Below are 6,514 nucleotides of genomic sequence, written 5' to 3'. Positions count from 1 at the left end.
AAATTCCCTCCCTTTCAGCAAGGCAGCAGCCAGGAAAAGAATGGAGAGCAAACAGATCAACAAAAAAACTCCCAACAAACCGCCACAGCAAGAGATAATACTTTCTTCCAGCCTTTTCACCTCTCACTCAGCAGATGTATAAACAAACTATTCTCTGCCAAAATATCCCAAATCACAGTTTTATCCACCCCCTCCCCCGGGATCCAAGCTAAAACACCAAATGTCTCTTCCTAATACACAAGCATCAGTAAACCTCGATCACAAGCCGCAACGCACAGCTTCCCGGAGATGAAAACGGCAACATACAACAGTTGCCAGACACAGCTGCAGCCACACACACCATGTCAGGCTTAATCAAACAGCACTCCAAGCTATGATACCTGCCATAATTGATATTAACTATGTTTAGACAGAAGAATAATGACATTTGTACTAGCTGCCAGACACGACTGCATCCACGTACATCATATCAGGATTGATCAAACAGCACTCAAAGCTATGATACCTGCCATAATTGATATTAACTATGTTTAGTCACAATAATAATGACATTTGTACTAGCTGCAAGATATGGCTGCATCCACGCACACCATATCAGGATTGATCAAAAAGCACTCGCAGCTATGATACCTGCCATAATTGATATTAACTATGTTTAGATAGAATAATAATGACATTTGCACTAGCTGCCAGAGACAGCTGCATCCACGCACATCATATCAGGATTGATCAAACAGCACTTGTAGCTGCAATACCTGCCATAATTGATATTAACTATATTTAGACAGAATAATGATGACATTTGTAATAAGAGCTTGCTACTATTATTTAACAAGGATATATATGACATTTCTAAATCATACTTTAACTGAAGAAGGCATTAGTCTCCATGACAGCATTTTTTTCAAAACACTCTGCTGTTACTGCTATTATATAAGATGTTAATTTGTTACATTTGAGTCTGAACTCTGATGAATGGTATTTTGTTGAATTAGTTAATTAATTATTGAAATTATTATAAGTAAAATCAATGAAAAATTAACAAGATAAGTATTCACTGAGTTCAAGTAGGGGAATAGAAACTTCTATGTTTGTATTATATGTTGCTTTGTTTGCCTTATATATAATGTAAATAGTAACCCATCTTGACCTACCTTTGTCTGTGAAGAATTATTGGACTCTTTCTGAATAAAGCATTACTGTTTCTCAGTTGTTTAAGAAACCCTCTTTTTTTTAAATAAAAACAGATGACAAGTGATGTACCATATCAGTTGATACTTTGAAAAATGTAGTTGTAAGAGTTATTTTTTGGGACAGGTGTCTTGGAATCAGGATTTTTTTTTTTTGTTTCTTCTTTCTAGCATCAGTCCAAGGACTTTTTTCTTTTATTCTTTTAAGAGTATGGGGCCATCCATTCCATTTCTTCCAGGATAGACACTATGTTGTTTTTGATTACTATAGTAGCTTCTTCTAAGTCATTAAAGGTTGTCATTTCATTGTCATAAATATTTTTATCTTGACTGGAAAGGCCAGCTGTGCTTTACTGTTTTTTTGTTTCAACAGTTTTATTATTGGCCAGACTTTTTCCTTTGTTCTAGTATTCTGCAAGAATAATCATTGTCAAACCTTATCAGGCTTTGATTGTATTTTAAGGGTGATTTTCTCCAAGCAGATTTTAATATTAGTTCCTTGTCCAAAAATTAAATAAATTTTATAACTATGGATCTAGGTGGAGTATTTGTTAAGCTAGACGCAGGTTTTCTCAGTGATCTATGCACCCTGTCAATTCCAAATGAAAGTTCCTCTTTCAAGTCTAAACATTCAGAAATCCAGGTTAAGAATTAAATAATATTTCCTCCTTCAGTGTTTTCAGGCAGACCAAAGATCCTTATGTTGTTTCTCCCTTCCCTGTTTTCTAAGTCATCTATTTGTTAAGCAGCCATGTATTCGGTTTAAGCAGAACTTCTTTTTGGAATTCTTCCTCTTTGAGTCTCCCTTCGATGTCTATATTTGTTATTTTTATATGGTGTTGCTGTAATAGTTCCTTAAGAGTATCAGTCTGTTTTTGAGAATTTAATTTGAGGTTTTCTAAGTCATTGTTAAAGTCATCCATCTTCAAAGATAGTTCCTGTAAGGTAGATGTCGTCAATTGCAGGCCTTTTTTCAAAGCAGCATCTGGATGAGAATTCATTGAGTTGTTCATTTTCAGTGATTCAATATATCTCCAAGTTACTTGACAGGAAAATGTTTGTATATCTCCGCCAAAATTGATATTCATGTAGTTTAGTAGTTTATCTATAGATTTCTGATGTTCTAAACTTGAAAATAATACAATTTTCCTATATTATTATACTAGTTTATGGCGCTCTCAAAATTCACTGCTCTCAGTTGGCCATCTAGGCTCCGTCCCCTTTATTACTTTTCTTGAAGCCTTTGAGGTATTTCAGCAGTTTGGCCAACCTGATACAAAGATACATTTTAGTTGTTGCCTTTATACTTTTCTTTCCTCAAGATAATGATACTTGTGAAGGATGCAGACACTTCAAAGCTGGTCCATTTCCTGCCATCTAGTCTCATGTTGCAGTTCACAGCATTGGTAAGTTTTCCATAATGTCCTCCCTTGTCTGTTTTCATATAAATGGCTAATATTACTTTTGTGAGTAAGTAAGATACTGATAAATGAGACAGAATGCAAAAACAGAACAGAGATGCAGGGAGACAGCAATATTATTTATTCAGAGGATCCATTTCAAGTCAGTGTTATTCAAATTTGAAAGTGCTCTCATTATGAACATAGTTATATGTGAATACACTGTTGATAAAAGAGAGACTACATAACCTACTGTCTCTGCCTGATTGTGGTATTTAGGCGCTTGTGCAGATGCCCCAGTACTCCTCCACAACTCCCTTCACATGTTTCAGGATCCCTTGAACCTTTTTCTTATGCTTTATTCTAACAACTCTTCAGGTAAGTGTGACTTTTCACTGCTATATTACTCTCTTTATGAAAAGGTACTTTCTTTGGAATGTTCTGGATTGTGTCCCTCCCTTGTCACAGATATACCATTTACCCCCAGGGTGTCACATGACATCCAGCCATCACTGCAAGCACAACATTCTTAGGTTTCCTTTAGGTTTCCTCATAATACTACAGTCTTTCCTTGTGATCTACTCTTATGCTCATAGCCAGTCTTCTCTAAACCCCTGCCACAAGGCTGGGGACTTAAATTTATCATAAACAGACTAGAATAACATTGATTCAACAGCTTCCGTAAGGAAATTATCCACAATGTATGTCCAAAAACAATTGCTCTTCAGATTGTAAAAAAGCCTACCAGATAATGGAACATACTAGACATTGTTTGTGTTCCAAAAGAAATTACTGGTACTTCATGCTATGTTTTACCACCATTGATGTGTACTGACTATGCAGTTATAAAGGTTAATTTGTTACTAGATAAATAAGTCAAGATGAAATCTAGCCCATGCAGAAGATTAGTAACAGGTTATATGGAAGCAAAACAGTCACTGTGTAAAACTAATTGGAGTGATGCATTCAGTAGAAAAACTACATAAAGAATGTAAAAAGTTTTCAAACAGAAATTGTTTAAAAGCAAAATAAAAATCAAAAAATTGTTTAACATCAGGATCTAGACATACAGCACCAGAGGAATATATTCCTATAAGAACAAAATACTTGATTAAGGTGAAAATAAAAGAAATTGAAAGGAGATTAAACTACAACTTTGAAAACTGAAATAAACAGGCTGGACAGACAAACATAGTGTGAGACAAGATCAAGAAAAAATTTGAAGAAAATTTATATAAAGATATTGATCATAATAGGAAACCATTTTATAGATACATAAAATGTAGAAGGAGTAAAGACATATCATTGATAAATTGTGTAGATTCTAAAATTTATTCTCAGACACAACAGATTATAGATATATTTAAAAATCTTATGCAAAGCAGTTTGGCTCCTAATGACGTCCAGGCAACCTCAGATAGTGAAATTAAATTAGATTATATTAAAAAAGAACTATATCCCATATTTTATCCACTTTTTGATGACTGTCTTCACTGTGTTCCATGGTAGATCCAATGCTGTGGAATTTTTTTTGTACCCTTCTCCTGACTGATACCTTTCAACAATGAGATTTGTTTGATGCTTTGTAAGCTCTCTGTGAACCATGGCTTTTGCTGTAGCAGGCAACTGAGTAAATGTCAGAAAAATCCTACTTGGACAACTGAACTTTATGGTTAATCAGAGTCTCTTTAGTTGATGGCAGGTGTGTACCCAAGAAGACTGAATTCTGTAATTAAATCAAAAGGTGCTTCAACAAAGTATTAGTTTAAGGGTGTGCACATTTATGCAACCAGATTATTGTATGCTTTTTTTATATTTTTCCCCCTAACAGATTTGTTTGTTTTTCAATTGAATTGTAGAAGGTTATAAGTCACATTAAGTAGGAGTGTGTAAACTTTTTTTATCCACTGTATATATCCTAAATACTTATCCGTACTCTCCAGAAGTTCTCCAATTCACATTTTATCCTCCACATTCTCACTAAAAATGCCTAACACCATATTACTGGAAGATTGATTGCATCTAAAGGGTGGGGCTATAATTCAGAAAGAGGAATGGAAACTCCATTCAGTCTGTGAAGATTTTGATTACAGGAGATACAAGGCAACTATGTCTTGTGACTATTCCCCTTGTTAATGCTACCATTAGTCTGCACCTCCTTTTCTAGGAGGGATTGATCAGTGAAGCTAAAGGTGATTATGCGAATACATATCCAATCATCTCACTTCCATCTAAAGGAAGATAAAATATCACACTGCTTATTCAGCAGTGAGAATCTATTCCAAAGGAGGGGAAAGTGTTACATAATGAACCTACCTTTCCACCACACATGATTTATTTGCTGATGAAGATTTAGATCCCTGATTTCATTATTTGTGGGACCATCTGATCAGTGGTGATACAAGAGATCCAGGACCATTGGTTCCCTAAATGCATGGTCTTATATCCAAGACTTGGAGAAGTGTGAAACTTTAAATAACTAGCTTTTCAAAAAAAAAAAAAAGTAAAGAGAGAGAATTAAAATATTTTAGTTATTTTAATTCTGCTTAAATATTTCAGTTGCACTTGATTACCTCTGTAGTGGTAATACTTTATACTTTTCTACACTGTTCCATCTGTTTGCATTTTAAGTTTGTTCTGGGGCCTTAGTCTTGTTTATTAACACTTGTGGGAAGATTGTTTTTCTGTGTTATTCCACATTTCAATTTCTACAAGTAGAACTTCTTGTAAAAGCTATCCCTTTGTATTTTAAACATTGCTGGTCAACAGCATTGTAGTTTAATTCACAGTGGTGCTACAGCTGTGTAATCCTGCAAGACTTTAAGCCGTAGTCATTTATTAGTGGTAGATTTCTGAGTAGTGTGGTGCCTTAAACTGTAGCAGAAAGTGCTTCATTGCTTTTATATTCTGCTTATCATTTATAGGTTCATAGGTGTGTACTAGGCTAATGGCCCTGGAGCCTTTACAAGCCTAGCCCATAGGATTACCCTGGCATCATGCCACCCAAACTTCGTTCCCAGTGCCTCTGTTGAGTAGAGCCACTGAAGTGATCCCCAGGGTGAATTTTCTATTTCCCATCCACTCATCAAGATTTCTCTTGAAGAGGGCCAGTGAGGTTCTCTGTTTGACATGTATTGGAAGTCTATTCCATAGCATGGGCAGTGTCTGGGTCATGAACATGTCCCTCCAGCTTAAAAATGCATTAAAGCTTCCCTGACCAGGAATTGAACCCAGGCCGCGGCAGTGAGAGTGCCGAATCCTAACCACTAGACCACCAGGGACTCACCTAAATAATCAGCCCTGCCAAGTCTTGAACCCAGGACCCTGTACACCATAGTCAGACCAATTTATCACTACACCTGCTTAAAGTTGCATTCTGTGTCTGCCCCATCCCAACTAACACCTTAAGGTAAATTTACAGAAAAAGTTCCAATATTGCCTTTATTTGATTTTATGCCTCTCTAGCTCACCTGGTTGGTTTTCTCCAACCCTCACACCCTTATTGGTGTTTTTTTATAATAAGGCTCTGTCTTTGACCTCCACCCCCTATCATAACCTAATTTCCAAAGTTCCTCCCTCTGCTCTTAATTGCTAAAGACTGTTGAGTAAGCTATTTATGTATGCTTCCCATCCATTGTTTTCCATAGATCCATAATACTGAGTGTCCACCCAGCAAACCAGTATTGCTCTTGAGTAAATCATACTACCTTGCATTCAAGTAGTGTTTTACTTGTATGCAGTATCATCCAGGCAAAGTTAAGTTCCTTTGATTGCTAAAGTGTACTTAAGTTGAGTGATCACTACTATACCCAGCTTTTTATGTGTATATTTTACTGACTTTTTCTTGTAAAAAAATAGTCTTCCTCACACTGTTACTGCTGTAAGGCTGTCTTGAAGTTGCATTAAACAAGGGACTTCCAGCTA

At 35.9% G+C, this 6,514-nt stretch overlaps 1 non-coding gene across 1 annotated transcript; it reads right to left on the bottom strand.

The window, feature by feature from the left end:
* Nucleotides 1–5,799: 5,799 nt before the first annotated feature.
* TRNAE-CUC lies at nucleotides 5,800–5,871 on the bottom strand. The gene has a single exon. It is a non-coding gene; the product is annotated as a tRNA-Glu (tRNA).
* Nucleotides 5,872–6,514: the final 643 nt, after the last annotated feature.

The sequence above is a fragment of the Protopterus annectens genome, chromosome 2.part1 (genome assembly GCF_019279795.1).
Source record: "Protopterus annectens isolate FY-2018-M chromosome 2.part1, PAN1.0, whole genome shotgun sequence".
Classification (NCBI taxonomy): domain Eukaryota; kingdom Metazoa; phylum Chordata; order Ceratodontiformes; family Protopteridae; genus Protopterus; species Protopterus annectens.
This window is presented reverse-complemented; position numbering and strand designations above follow the sequence as displayed.